Source organism: Hyperolius riggenbachi, chromosome 12 (genome assembly GCF_040937935.1).
Source record: "Hyperolius riggenbachi isolate aHypRig1 chromosome 12, aHypRig1.pri, whole genome shotgun sequence".
Lineage (NCBI taxonomy): Eukaryota > Metazoa > Chordata > Amphibia > Anura > Hyperoliidae > Hyperolius > Hyperolius riggenbachi.
In genome coordinates, this window is record NC_090657.1 from 93,212,362 (window position 1) to 93,227,340 (window position 14,979).

Below are 14,979 nucleotides of genomic sequence, written 5' to 3' on the forward strand. Positions count from 1 at the left end.
TGGGCACTATACTATCTATACTGAGACACTATACTAGCTATACTGGGGCACTATGCTAGCTATACTGGAGCACTATACTAGCCGCACTGGGGCAACTAAACTCCCTATATTGGGGCTACTATGCTAGCTATGCCGCTGCACCCCAGTCCCCCCCCCCCAAAACCCGCTGCGCACGACACTCTACACTAGGACAAGCTAAAGCTTGTTTTGGAAAAAATCATGAAAAAATCAAAATCACAATTTCTGACAGAAAAATCACAATTTCAATTGTTACCCAAAATCGTGCAGCCCTAGTAGGTGTCCCTGTATAGGTAGGTAGGTGCCCCAGTAGTTAGCTAGGCATAGGTAGGTTTCCCTGTATAGGTAGGTAGGTGCCCCAGTAGTTAGCTAGGCATAGGTGACTGCAGTATAGGTTAGATAGGTAGGTGCCTGTCATATAGGTTAGATAGGTAGGTGCCTGCAGTATAGGTTTGATAGGTAGGTGCCCTGCAATGGCCATGGGAGCGTGCATAGTAGTTGTGTACATGTATGCACAGCTGATTTCAGCTCGAGGATGTGAATGTGTGCACAGTGTGAGCGCTTGCTACCACATTCTCAATGAAATCTCTTGAATGATATCACTGAAATGAACCTTCTTGGTGCCACCTACCGCTAATTGGCGGTCACAAGGGTCTCCCCTAGGACCGCCTAACGCCAACAGTGACTGACTGTCCAGCTGATCGAATTTGGTCTGTCCACAATAAAGCAATGACTTTATTATCTTCTTATGTGTAGCTAGGCATAGGTAGGTGCCCCAGTAGTTAGCTAGGCATAGGTAGGTGTCCCAGTATAGGTAGTTAGACATAGGTAGGTGTCCCAGTATAGATAGCTAGGCATAGGTAGTTGCCCCAGTAGTTAGTTAGGCATAGGTAGGTGTCCCTGTATAGGTAGGTAGGTACCCCAGTAGTTAGCTAGTCATATGTGACTGCAATATAGTGTAGATAGGTAGGTGCCTGTCATATAGGTTAGATAGGTAGGTGCCTGCAGTATAGGTTAGATAGGTAGGTGCCTGCAGTATAGGTTAGATAGGTAGGTGCCTGCTGTATAGGTTAGACAGGTAGGTGCCTGCTGTATAGGTTAGATAGGTAGGTGCCTGCTGTATAGGTTAGATAGGTAGGTGCCCTGCAACATCAGGGGGAGCGTGCATAGTAGTTATAACTCACCTTCCTTCCCCTGATCCCATGCAGCCTCAATGTCCTTATTTTATTAGCATCTGTCTAATTGGTAACAGCGCTCTCGGTCCCTCAGAGGGGTTCCCAATCAAACCCCTACCATAGTCATATAACATAGACACAGCTCTATATTATTATTATTATCATTATTATTATTTATTGTATTTATAAAGCGCCAACATATTACGCAACGCTGGACATTAATTTAGGTTCCTGATTCAAAACTCCTTGCTTATGTATGTTTTTGAATTTGTATTGCTGCATGTTCTGATTGTACAGTATTTTGAACTCATGTTTGTACCTATGTTCCCCAATACTTTTTTTTTTTTACTCTGTAACGTGACCTCGTGCTTTAACCCGCCGACAGGAAAAGGTGTCGCTCATGACCATCGTCAAGGGGACATCATGGAAACCATCGGGTGCTGAGTGCGAAGCTTTAGGCTAGACGTACACTATGGCGTGAGCGAGACTTCCACGATTGCTGTACTTTTTGCGGTGTCATCAGGAATCTCAAAGATCCGATCCGCTGTGTCGGTCCATCGGCATCAGTGTGATGCTAGGCAACATTAGCTATTGTGCGTCTGTACTCACCTTGTCTCACCTTGTCTCGTTGTTTGAAAATTGACGGTTGTTGGGAAAGTCGTAAGGAAAATCGCCAGGTGGGTATGCAGCAAATCGCCAGGTGGGTATAAAGCTTAACAGAAGATTATGTTAGTACATTAAAGTAATAATAATAATGATAATAATATGCTTGTAAGACAAGTGTGAACCTTTATTGTCCACTGTAGCCATCACTTGATAGTGTGAAAAAATGCATGATAGTGTGAAGGCACTATCTCAGATGGATGTATCTTGGAACTTTTCACTGTAATTAGAGTCTAATTTAGGCATTCCAAGAGTTTTTTCTAACACCTATTGTAAATCACTTTGGTTTTTTGGCTATAAATTCAGGACTCTGAGAAACAGAGAGCACTGGTAAGATCTGTTAGCTTGGAAAAGGAATTCTGAAATCCAGCCTCTTGTGGTCTTGCTACAAGCCTAAAATCTTTAGTTTTGATCTATTTATCTATTTTTATTTTCTTGAAAGAATCACAAAGAAGCTTTGCATAGAATGGCATCTGATGGGTAATTTTGATAGTAAAATCTGATATATGTGCTTAGGTAAAAAAGTAAATTCCTTGTACCTTATTTTAATAAAATCCCATGTTTTTTTTTCTCTCTCTCCTTCAAAATGTATGCAGAAGCAGAATGCCTCTACTATGTCAATTCTGTAAAACAGTTCAAAACCGTTTATCCATTCATCTTCGCCAAGCTTGCAGAAAAGGTGCCAGTGGCGCAGAGATAAAACAATTAACTGGACAAGCTAAAATCAATGCAAGACTGTTAGTAAAAAAAATGAGTACGGTCAATTATAAGGATTTGGAAACGGGCATGGACAGCATTAAGTCACTTTTATTCATAATTAATATGCTTGAGTCAAAGGGTGTGGTTATTGTAAACAAGCCAGTGGAAAGAGAAAGGTAAGACCTCTATATGACTTTTAATATATATATTTTTAAGTAAATACTGTAAACCTGTGTAAAAATATTGTACCTTATTTGTTGTTAAAAAACAATAAAGTAAATGTATTACTTTACACTCTGATTTCTGTTACAGCTCACAAATGCAAGAAGAATGTTTGGATATGGACCAAGATGTGAATCGGGGTGAAAGGTAGATTATATTAAGCAAATGCAGCTCTCACATTTTTTGTAACTATTTTTTGACATAATGTAGTCAATTCAGAACTATTATTATTCATTATTATTAATAAAGTGTAAACATAATCTGTTGCACTGTAAAAAGTAAAACAGACATACATAGGTTACATAGTAATCACAGCTTGTATAAGGGTGTGAAACAATACCTAAACTACTGGCAATAGTGACCTCAGAGATTTGTATGCCATAAGGAGCCATGTTGCACTTCAAGTGACCAGTTTGAGTGTGAGAGCACCAAATGTATTATATCTGCTCCCCAGTCAAACTTCAGACTTTGTAACACTAACAAATAACATGAACTGGTGTGGAAAAAATGTCTAGATAGGCAGTCACCACCTATGAAAGTACATTTTTTTGTTTCCAGTGATTTGGGCATTTATGGTTATTTGTGAGTTAGTTTTATGGGACATCAAATGCACACTGGTTCACCACGAGTTTCCTGGGTAGTGTGTAACTCTGGGTACTTCAAGTCTACCCCATAGAGTCACATTAATCCATGCCATGCACTGATGAGGATCAACTAAACTGAATCAGTCTGTATGGATATTGGATTACTGTGGCTTTGTACAATTAACATGCTGACACATCATTGCATTCCAGTGGTTCTGGGGGTGTTGTTAGCTTGCAGGGAGAATACAGGATGATTTGCATATTATTCAGCAGTGATGCATTGTGGGAGACATGATATGCTCACTCCAACTTTAATGACTGCAACTAACTTCTGTTCTAAGAAGGCATACTTTTGTTTTGCATGGTATCAAGGTGTCATCTCTTAAGTGTTGTCTCCTAAAAGACCTTATATTATATAATTATATACCTTATATTGTGATTTTCCTCACACATAATGTAGAGGTAGTGTATCAATTTTTTAGTGTACCTGTTTCTGTCGGGACCATTAGGATTTCATTATTAAAAAGGATCTTTGTTTTCTCCTTAGGACTGTTTGCAGCGTGAAGAAGAAGAAGGATGTTCTGAAAAAACATAATGCAACTGCATCACTGCTCGTTGGATTCCATAAATATATGGAGAAGAAAGGTCATGTGAAAACATTCATCAGACACACTGTAAGTATTTAAATATTCTCAAGATATACCTATTAAGGCAGGTTTATAATGCATTAAAGCGAGAATTTGTGGCTGACTGCCACATCTGATAACCTTTAAAGAAAACCTGTAATAAAAAAGCTTCCCCTGAAGGGTACTCGCCTTGGGTAAGGGAAGCCTCAGGATCCTATCAAGGCCTCCCCCATCCTCCTGTGACCCACGGTGGTCTCGTTGTGCCCCTCCGACCAGCGGGGATGTAAATATTTACCTTCCCGGCTCCAGCGCAGGTGCAGTATCGGCTCTCCGCTCCGCTGTTGGCCTGCTCAGCTGTGCAGGTGCAAGTCTCCTGCACCTGCATTGTAGAGCGGACCAGACAGAGATCGGGTATTTCTGCCTATTTCCGAGCGGAGAGCCACAACAGCACCCCCGCTGGACCCAGAAAAGGTAAATATTGCACAGCCTGACAAATTGCAGCTAGCCCACCGTGGGACACAGAAGGATGGATACTCTGGATCCTAATGAGGCTTCCCCCTACCTAGGTGAGTACTCCCCAGGGGAACTTTTTTTTTTCAGTCTCTTTAATCTACCCTCCTAGTGTCTCAATTTCACTAAACCCTCTAGATTTTAATGCATGTTCCACTAGCTGCAGATTCACAGCAATTCCCTGCTTGGCAAATGCATGGGGAAATGCTGCCTATCTGTAGCATGGCTTGAGTTCCAGATCACACATCAGTGCAATCTGGATGGCATGATGCAGAATTATGCTACACAGCACAACAGGGGCTGTAAAGTCCCACAAATTCCACAACCTTTCTTCCTCTGAAATTGTTTTTCATTCCCTCTTCTTGCATATCACAGTACACCTCGAGCACACCCAATCAGAAGCCACTCACCTAATACTGCTGCTACTACTATTGCTGCTACTACTACTACTAGTATTATTATTACATGTGATATGCAAGAAGCGCACCTTGAAACATTTGCAGAGGAAGAAAATGACTTTACGGTGTAGAATTTGTGGTACTTTGCTGCTATTACATGTTCATTGTGGTGCCTATGTGGAGGTATTGAACTGTACCATTGTTAAAGACAGCAGAAAAAGTGTACAAACAGCAAGCTGAATAAGGTGCAGATGGAGCAAGCTAGTGCTCATTAGATGTTGTGTATTGTAGAACTTGAGACATGGCTAAATCAGAAAGGGCCCATTCACACCTGAGCGGGAATCGTGCGATTCCCGCTCACGGCAAACCGCTAGCGGTTCTGCAAGAACCGCTACACAATGTAGCGAGTGGCAGTGTTCTCACTGACGCGGTTGCGGTTAGCGATAACCGCAACCGCGCTGCATGCGTTTGCCTGCAACGAGCGTTCCGCGATTAGCGATCGTGATTAGCGTGCACAGCACGCTAATCACGATCGCTTCAAAACCGCCGCAGTGTCCAGTGATTTTTCCGCGCTAATCGCGGGAAAATCACTCCCGCAGAACGCCGGCGGTAATCGCCGGCGTTCTGCGGTTTTAAGTGTGAACGGGCCCAAATGGTCCTGGCCCCTAATGGAAATAGGTCCTATAGCTCTGAAGGGCACGGACCTCCCCATATGTTTCCTGTTTTATTGTATTTTATTAAAATAACATGTACCAGTATTGGTTATGTCTTCAAATGAAACATCAATTCCTATGCATTTATACTTACCAGTATATGTTACCGGTCGTCTTGTTGTACAGTGTACTGAACTTCTCATGTACCTCTGTTGATACTGTTATTATTTAGTATGTATACAGCACCAACATCTTCCACAGCGATTTATAGAGTATTAGTCATGTCACTGCTCACAATCTAGTTCCTAACATAGTCATAAGTCTATTGTAGTCTAAGGCAAATTTAAGGGGGAAGCCAATTAACTTATCTGTTTTTGGAGTGTGTGAGGAAACCAGAGTGCCGGAGGAAACCCACACAGATACAGGGACATATAAACTCCTCAAACATTGATGAAAGAAAAACAGAAGCGTGCACCTTCCGTCCAGGGTTTTAATCTCATGTAGTGACAGTGGTATGAATCAAAAGTACATATCAGCGCATCCGCGTGCAAAATCCAGCATGATAGGTGAACTTAGATGTGAAGCTTACGTGTCCATCCAGATGGCTGGTCTGTGGGAAGGAGGTGGGTGGGAGGCACAGAGGTGGCGAGCGACGGCCGTTTCGCGTCTCCTGACGCTTGGTCACGCTGCGTGCCACTCATTAGTGGCACGCAGCGTGACCAAGCGTCAGGAGACGCGAAACGGATGGACACGTAAGCTTCACATCTAAGTTCACCTATCATGCTGGATTTTGCACGCGGATGCGCTGATATGTACTTTTGATTCATACCACTGTCACTACATGAGATTAAAACCCTGGACGGAAGGTGCACGCTTCTGTTTTTCTTTCATCAATGTTTGAACTGTTTTCTCTTGTTGTTGGTGGAGCACACGTCCAGTGACAGTGTATTCAAGTGCAGCTAGTGCAGGCCTGCTGGACTGTGAGGGTATTGTCTGTGTTCCTCACTCACTGAATGGGATGTGCCACACCTATTACTTTGATCTTTGAACTACTACATATAAACTCCTTGCAGATGTTGGCCTGGTTGGGATTAAAAATTGGAAATCAAGTACTGCAAGGCAAGAGTGCTAGTCACTAAGTCACCATGTTGTTAAAAAATAAATAGTAACAATAATAATAATAATAAAATTATTACTATTATTATTATTATTATTATTTTTATTATTATTATGTTCCCCATATTGTATGTTGTTGTACTATGCATAGTTTTACAGAAGATGTTGAAGATATTGTTCTCTTAGCAAATTTATTAAGTCTATATTATATTTTCAGGTTGATAATGTGGCAAGATTCCTTTATTTCATGGATGCTGATCAAGTTTCCATCTCAGTCCTTCACAATTATGAGAAGTTTGTGGAATTTTTTGACATTTTAGGATTGGCCCTCGGAACTCGTCAAAACTATTTCAGCGACATTAAAAGATTTTTAAAATATGTAGCAGATGAGCAGAAATTTATCACTGAGGACCCATCTCTTCGTACATCTATAGAACGTTTCCTGAAATACTTGTCAGAAAAGCAAAATAAGAAAGGCAAGGTAGCTTCTGAAAACCAAAAGAAAAAAAGGTAAGTCTTGATACCAAATTGTTATCAAGACTGCTTTGAATGTATCTCTATAAGCATATGTGCAGCGTAGGTCTGTGTGTGATAAGGTTTTACCTTTATTTTCAGGAAAGCTGTCAACCCAGAGGATTGCTTAGAAGCCCTGAGAATTGCCCAGCCTTATTTCGTACAAATTATAGATCAAGCAAACTCAGGACTTGATTTAGAAGAGAGAGATAGATTAACAGTCCTCCATTTCCTGGAATATGTCCTGGTGGTGGCCCACCTGCACAGACCATCTGTAATCCAGAATATGACTGTAAGTATCCACATAACTATTGCAGTTGATATGATCACTGTGCCTATATATAGTATTCTTTTCTTATTTCTAAGGTAAAGCAGTGGCTTGAAAGAAAAGTTTATCGCCGTGTGGAAGAGGGAGAGGAAAAGAGAGTGGCGGTCATAGAGGTTGATGTGGGTGTCTCACAGCAAGCCGTTGTCCTTCTGGAGACAGAGGAAATGTGGTTTGACACTTTCTTTAGTAAGATTCGACCTCATTTTCTTAGGAAAAATGATAAAAAGGAGAATTACTTTTTCCTCTCCAGCAAGGGACATCAAGTGGGAAATCCATCTGTTGATATTGAACGATTTCAGCAAAAGTAAGTCAATCTTGCAATTGCCACACATTTTTTTTTTAAAACCTGCATTTTTTAAATGATTCTTCACCTTTAACTTGCAGGTTCAACGCCTGCTCAGTGACCGGACAGGAGGCAAGAACCATATTTGAGGAAGTTATTTTGAGCAGCTGCCAGCAAGGGGATCAAGATATGCTACGTAATTACCTTCAATCAAAGATTAAGCCCTCTTATTCACACAAATTTGTGACTGCTGCTCTTCTTGTACCCAAGCTGCTATTCACCTGGAAAAAAACTTCATCCTCAAGGTTTGTTGTCACACCTCTTTATTGCCACTCGTAAATAAAGATTATAGGTACATTTATATATCTTCTTTTTTAATTCAAAATTGGTGAGGAATGCTGCATATTGTGTTAATTACAGGAATATTTCATGTAAACCTGCTACCAAATGCTACCTTTTTAGTGGACGGTGGGCTCTTTTAGGCATTCTGTCCTATTTTGTCAATCCTGATGTCCCTCATTCTCTCTGTGATGAGCCCTGCAGCTGTACCAGTCTGTTGGTCTTTGTGTTGGTGTGCTTCAGTGCTCTTTCTATAGTGGCTCTTGGTCTCTGCTAGGCATCACACGTCATCAGGTGTGTGCGGCACATTTGATGCCAGCAGAGGCCAGATTGTGGTGTATAAAGTATTAATACTGTCTACTGTCTACTAAAAATGTGTGATCTGGTGAAAGGTTTCCATTAAACCAGTGTGTTTATACTGTACTTACTTTAACAGTATTGTGGTGGTGGTTGGGGAGGGGGTAGCATGCTGGGGGGGTTTAGGGATTGAGGTTTCCACTGCTGTTTAAAAATACTTGGAAAATACATATTTAAAAAAAAAACACTTTCTTTTCCAATGACAGAGATGTCCACCAACATGTTGACAACATGGAGTCTGGAGATACCCCTATAAATGAGCGAGAGATGGCCTACAAGATTTTTTTAGAAAAGTTTCCGGTTGATCTTGAGAAGGCTGGTCCCACACTGAAAGAAAGCCAGAAAATATCAGAGATTTATGGACAGTACTGCTATGACAGGTGGAGGAGGCAGCAATGCAAACTACGCCAGGATCATGTAATCGGTCAGTGATTTTATTTATTTAAATTTATTTATTGTATTTATAAAGCGCCAACATATTACACAGTGCTGGACATTAGTTTAGGTTACAGACAATATTTAGGGGTGACATACAGCAAAACGACAATACATGAATACAAGAAAGACCAGATCATGCAGCACAGTATGAGTACAAGGTAATGCTTAGTCACTGGATGGAGCATGGAGATTAGGCGTTAACTCAGATGCATAGCATGAGTTCACAGTAATGGAGGTGCATGATCAGGTAGGACACAAAAGGAGGAGGACCCTGCCCAAAGGCTTACAATCTAGAGGGAGGTAGGGACAGGAAAGGTAGGGGACCAGAGTTCAGCTGTGGGTTTAGAGCACTTGTGAGGGGTAGTAGGCCAGAGTGAAAAGGTGAGTTTTGAGGGCTTTCTTGAAGGTGTTGAAGGAGGGGGCTGCCCTAATGGGTGGCGGTAGGGAGTTCCATAGTGTTGGAGCAGATCTTGAGAAGTCCTGGAGGCGTGCATGGGACTGGGTGATGCGGGGGGGGGGTGCGGTCAGGCGAAGTTCATTGGAGGAGCGGAGTGAGCGGCGAGGTGTGTACCTCTGAGTGAGATCGTAAATGTAGGTTGGACAGGTTTTGCGGACAGATTTGTAGGTCAGACACAGTATCTTGAATCTGATTCTAGACTGGATAGGAAGCCAGTGGAGGGATTCCAGGAGGGGATCCACCGTGGTGGAGCGATGGGAGCAGTGGATAATTCTGGCTGCCGCATTCATGATGGACTGCAGTGGGGCTGTTTGGGTCATAGGGAGACCAGACAGAGGGGCATTGCAGTAGTCAAGGCGGGAAATAATGAGGGCATGGATGAAGAGTTTGGTGGTTTTATAAGCTTGTTTTATAATATTTATTATTGTTGACCTTTTTTTCCCAATATAACATGTTTCTATAGATTAAACATTGCTTTCCTTTTTCTGTTAGCACGATTCAAAACAAAGAAGCCCACATTACATCAGGTCACACAGAAATTAAAAATAGAAAGATGGACAAAGAATATCCCTTCAGCCAGTCACATACTGGACTATTGGAAGCCCACGGATCATAGAGGCAAAATGGATATTGATGGCCAGCTGAAGGACTTCATAAATTCTCAGATGTGGCCAGGACTTTCTATTGTCACTGAACAAGTAAAAGGAGACAAAGTGATAACAGAAAAGCCATTTAAAAAAGGAGATTTTTTCTGTGACTATCATGGAGTTATTATTACTCACAAAAAAGGAAACGAGATGATGTCAGCATCTACTAGTGATGAAATGGGGTATTTATTATTTTTCAAAGATGGAGAAAAAAAGCTTTGTGTGGATGCTAAAACTGTACCCTGTCCTTGCCACCCACAATTGGTAACAACCTTTGGAAGAAAAATGAACCACTCAAAAAAGCATCCAAATGTAATTCCCAAAGTCAAACATTTTGATGGTGACTCAAAACCCTATGTTATTTTTAAAGCTTTAAGAGACATTTCTGCAGGAGAAGAACTTTTATTTGACTATGGTGTGACCAGAAATTCTTTCTCGGGGGAAGGGGCAGACCTCTTGTGGTTGGATTGATTTTTTTCTTCATTTTTAAGATAGACTTTGCTCAAATGTATGTTGCATTAATTTTTAACTGTGTTTTCTGTACTGTAACATGAATTTATATCTTTAAATAAAATTTAGAAATACAATAAATATCCTTTCTCCTAATATATATATATATATATATATATATATATATATATACATATACATATACACACACACACACACACACACACACAAAATGGGCTTGATTCACTAAACCATGATAACTGCTATCACAGCCGTTATTACGCGATCTGACGCACGCTGCGCTTTACATATTGTCTTGTCACTAACTGTCCCTCAAGGGAGCTCACAATCTAATCCCTACAATAGTCATATGACCTATGTGTATGTATCGTGTGGTGTATGTGTTGTAGTCTAGGGGTAATTTAGGGGGAAGCCAATTAACTTATTTGTATGTTTTTGGGGTGTGGGAGGAAACCGGAGTGCCCTGAGGAAACCCATGTAGGACATACAAACTCCTTGCAGATGTTGACCTGGCTAGGATATGAACCAGGGACCCAGCATTGCAAGGCAAAAACGCTAACCACTACGTCACTGTGATAGCAGTTATCACACTTTAGTGAATCAAGCCCAATAGGCGACTGTTAAACTCCCACTGCCATGTACAGGTAATTATAGGAACAGTTTATCCCCAATTTGGTGAGACATTAGACTTCTGAAGACAGTGACATGAATCTGCAAAGTGCTGCTTTAGATTCCAGTGCTATATAATTATAGAATAATATAATGTTAGGACAATAGACTATGACTACGGTGGGATTAGATTGTGAGCTCCTCTGAGGACAGTCAGTGACATGACCTCTCCCTCCCCCAGCACCCCCAATTACTTCCCCTTCCTACAGCACCTACCCTGATGTGTTCTGATCTTTAATTTTCCCAACATCCACCCACAAACCTTCCCCTATGGTTTGCACCCAGTACTCACATCACACCAAGTACCTGCACCCAGGCCTAACACTGCACTCAGTACTCACACATGTATACAGCCTCCACATGGCACCCACTATCTGCACCAAGCACTCACTGAACCAGTACCCACACTCAAAGTACCTGCATTTAAAACCCATGTGACACCCAATGCCCACCCATAACCAACACCCAGTACTAGTACAGGCATGGCACCAAGTATTCACCTCCATGTCACACCCAGTACCTGCACCCACATGACATTCAGTACATGCACCCAAATCTCACATGGCACTAATTACCTGCAATCAACACCCGCATGACACTTGATACCCACCCATAGTCAGAACACACATGACACCCTGTACCCGCACCCAGAACCCACATAGCACCCAGTATCTGTATTCAGCACCCACAAGACAACCAACACGCCCTAGCCAGAAATGAGGAGGGGGAAGGTGCGGCCACTGATGACAGGTATGACTGACTTCAAACCATTGAATGCAGTCAGCACTTCTGTGACTGAATGTATGTGTCAAGTGAAGAGGCTCAGGGGGATGGTCTGGAAGAGTTTGAGAGCTGGGGGAAGGGGGGTGAAGATCACATGTCACTTCAAGGCAAGAGGGCTGGGAGCTGGAAGGTCCCCTACTGCTTGTAGGTACTACTGTGTATTTTTTTTTTGGGGGGGGGGGGAGGGGTGAGGCCCAGTCCCAGTTTTTTAAATTTGAGCTCCCCCCACTTAAGGATCCTCTGCACAGCCCTGACTAGTAGATCAATGGCCCATAGTATTGCACTGCATGAAGTAGTACAATGCTGTGGTTCAACATATTTCCAGTACAACCGATGCAGCAATATATTGTAAACTGGATGTGCAGTGTATGGGAGTAATCAATTCAGAATATTAAGACACCTTTCCCTCACATGAGTACACCCTCTATTCCACAGGTGTCAAACACAAGGCCTGTGGGCCCAATGCAGCCCTACTTGCCATTGTATGATGTCCTGAGAGATTCAGATTGTGGTTCATTGTAAAATACAACAGTACATTTCCCATTCCAGAAGATGACAGTGTCTCTGTTTGAAACATTATCAGTTTAGGCCTGAGTGCAGCAACAACCCACAAGACCCTAATGCACAATAAGCATGTCCCCTCTCCGTTGATTTAAATCCCCACTGCTCCCCCCCCCCCATTAGGCTGATTAAAAAAAAACACACCCAAACATCTACAGACCTTTCCCTCTTCACCCTCTTTCCACATAGCACTGTGGTGGAGCAGTGTAATATTTACCTGTTACAATGCTGCTTTGGCTGCAAGACATGCTCCATACTTCCATACCTCCAGCTCTCAATTACAAGACATGTATCCAAAACCAGAGGTATGCTGGAAAGAGCATGTATGCCAGCCAAAGCAGCACTGAAATACGTAAATATCACTGCTCCACTGCACTACTTTGCAGAGGGGAAAAAGTAGACTCCCAACCACTCCCACGTCACTATAGTTATGATCAGGGATGCTCAAAACCGAATTAGGGTGAAACCGAGATAGTAGCTATCTGGATTTCACCCAGTAAACCTGTACACATAATGAAAGCCTAGCCGCTGGGAGCACAGATATATGACCACAGGCCCTTGACTGAGGATGTGAGAATGTGAGAATGTGAACTCCATACTAAGCTCCCTAACACATTCCCTAGTAAAAATCTTTCAGATGATCTCAGTGCATTGCTGCAGCTAAATACATGCATCAGTTAAAGCGAACCCGAGGTGGTATTGATATGGTGGCTGTCAAATATTTATGTCCTATTATTATTATTATTATTATTGATTTATAAAGCGCCAACATATTCCGTGGCGCTGTACAAAGTAAGAAACAAACATGGGGTATATAATAATACAGACAATGGTGTACACTAATATACAAGATACATAATTAGTGACAAAATACAGAAAAAAACCCTCCCTTTGTGAAACCTATCACTAGTGTATCTACAGCCCTTCATATTTTTCTGCTGTGCAAACTTTCAGTGCAGAAGCTGTCCAGTCACATCACAAATGTATCAACTGTGAAGGTTATGAGAAGGTGGACCATGGAATTCATAATATATAATAATAATAATAACCTGGCTTACAGGGGCATAAAGACATAATTGCATATTCAGTAGCCATGCATTGTGGGTGACCACAGATGTTCAGTTAGGGCTCTTTTCCACTAGTGCGTTTGCTGAATCGCAAAATCGCAAACCGCTAGCGATTTTACAATCGCTAGGGTTTGCTAAATAACATAGGAATTGTGGTAGGCTATTTCCACTACCGCAATTCGTTTTTTACATGAATACGAACGCGCGGAGGAACGATTATTGGCACAATTTTGCTATGCAGTGCATAGCATAGCAAAATCGTGATCGCAAACATTGGGGAATCGGCACAAAATTTGGGACTTTTGCTGAATTGCAAGCGCTAGCGTTTAGCAGAAACTCTAGCGATTGCAAGTGGAACAGAGCCCTTGGACCTGAATTAGTGCAAGTTCCCTTCTGTTTTAAGAGGTCAAATCACATCTCCATGAGAAGCATTGTAAATGGAGAAAAGCCCATCCCCCAGTGAGCTACAGCCTTAAAAAGGCAGCTTGTACCATCTAGTGGTGAGATCTCAGGTAATAGAAAGTCTGAGCTTTCTTCCTGCTAGCTAAATATGATATTTTGAATGTACACTCACAGTTTTTATTTTCTCTTATGAATTGAAAATATATATATATATTGAAATGACATTCCAGATACTAAGTTCCCAACAAAGAACTTTAGAACACCTAAGGTCACAATTATGTTCTGTACATTGGTGAAAAGTAATGAGAAGCCCTATATAAAATAATATATAATATATATATATATTATCAAAGCACTTCCAGGAAAGTGGGGTTCCACACTGAACCCCCAAAACTGATGGATAACCTGGCACTCCCAATCAGAAACCTAATGCAAAATGAGTACCCTCATACAAAAATAGAAAACTCAGTGCAACCGTTCACCCCAACATTGGTTATATGTGTGGTAAGCTAGTGGCTGTATGGCTGCCATTTTTACCTAATGTAACAACTATATCCATAAGAAATATTCTTTAAAAGTAGAAAATCCCATCCCCCAGTGGCAACATTTCCAAACTGAACAATTAACCTCTCAATGAGAAGCATTGTAAATAGAGAAAACCCAAACCGCAGTTAGCTATAGCCTGAAAATAGGCAACTTGTGCCATCTAGTGGTGACATCTAGACTGGGCATTTAGACTTTGGAACTATACACTATTATGTAAGGAATGTCACCTTCCCCCACACTCAGGATATTTCCTGTCTCCTTAGAAGGATACAGCCACTCCCCACCTGGGAAGCCACAGCAAAGGAAACCTGGAAACAGAGTGCCATTATGGAGCACGCAGGTCCTGTGCTTTGGACTGATGTACTCTCCTTCAATCAGTTGGATCATGTGGACTTGTGAAGCCAATACTGGGTAATGGGGCTGATGAGGACTGCTGGCTTCTGAGTTGCAGATC

At 41.8% G+C, this 14,979-nt stretch overlaps 1 protein-coding gene across 1 annotated transcript in view; it reads right to left on the bottom strand.

The window, feature by feature from the left end:
• LOC137540955 (uncharacterized) overlaps positions 1–14,979 on the bottom strand; it is a 592,808-nt gene that overhangs the window by 48,427 nt on the left and 529,402 nt on the right. Inside the window, exon 4 of the mRNA XM_068262128.1 lies at positions 3,849–3,942. The gene's annotated coding sequence lies outside the window, so the exon portion shown is untranslated. The remainder of the gene's footprint in view (positions 1–3,848; positions 3,943–14,979) is intronic.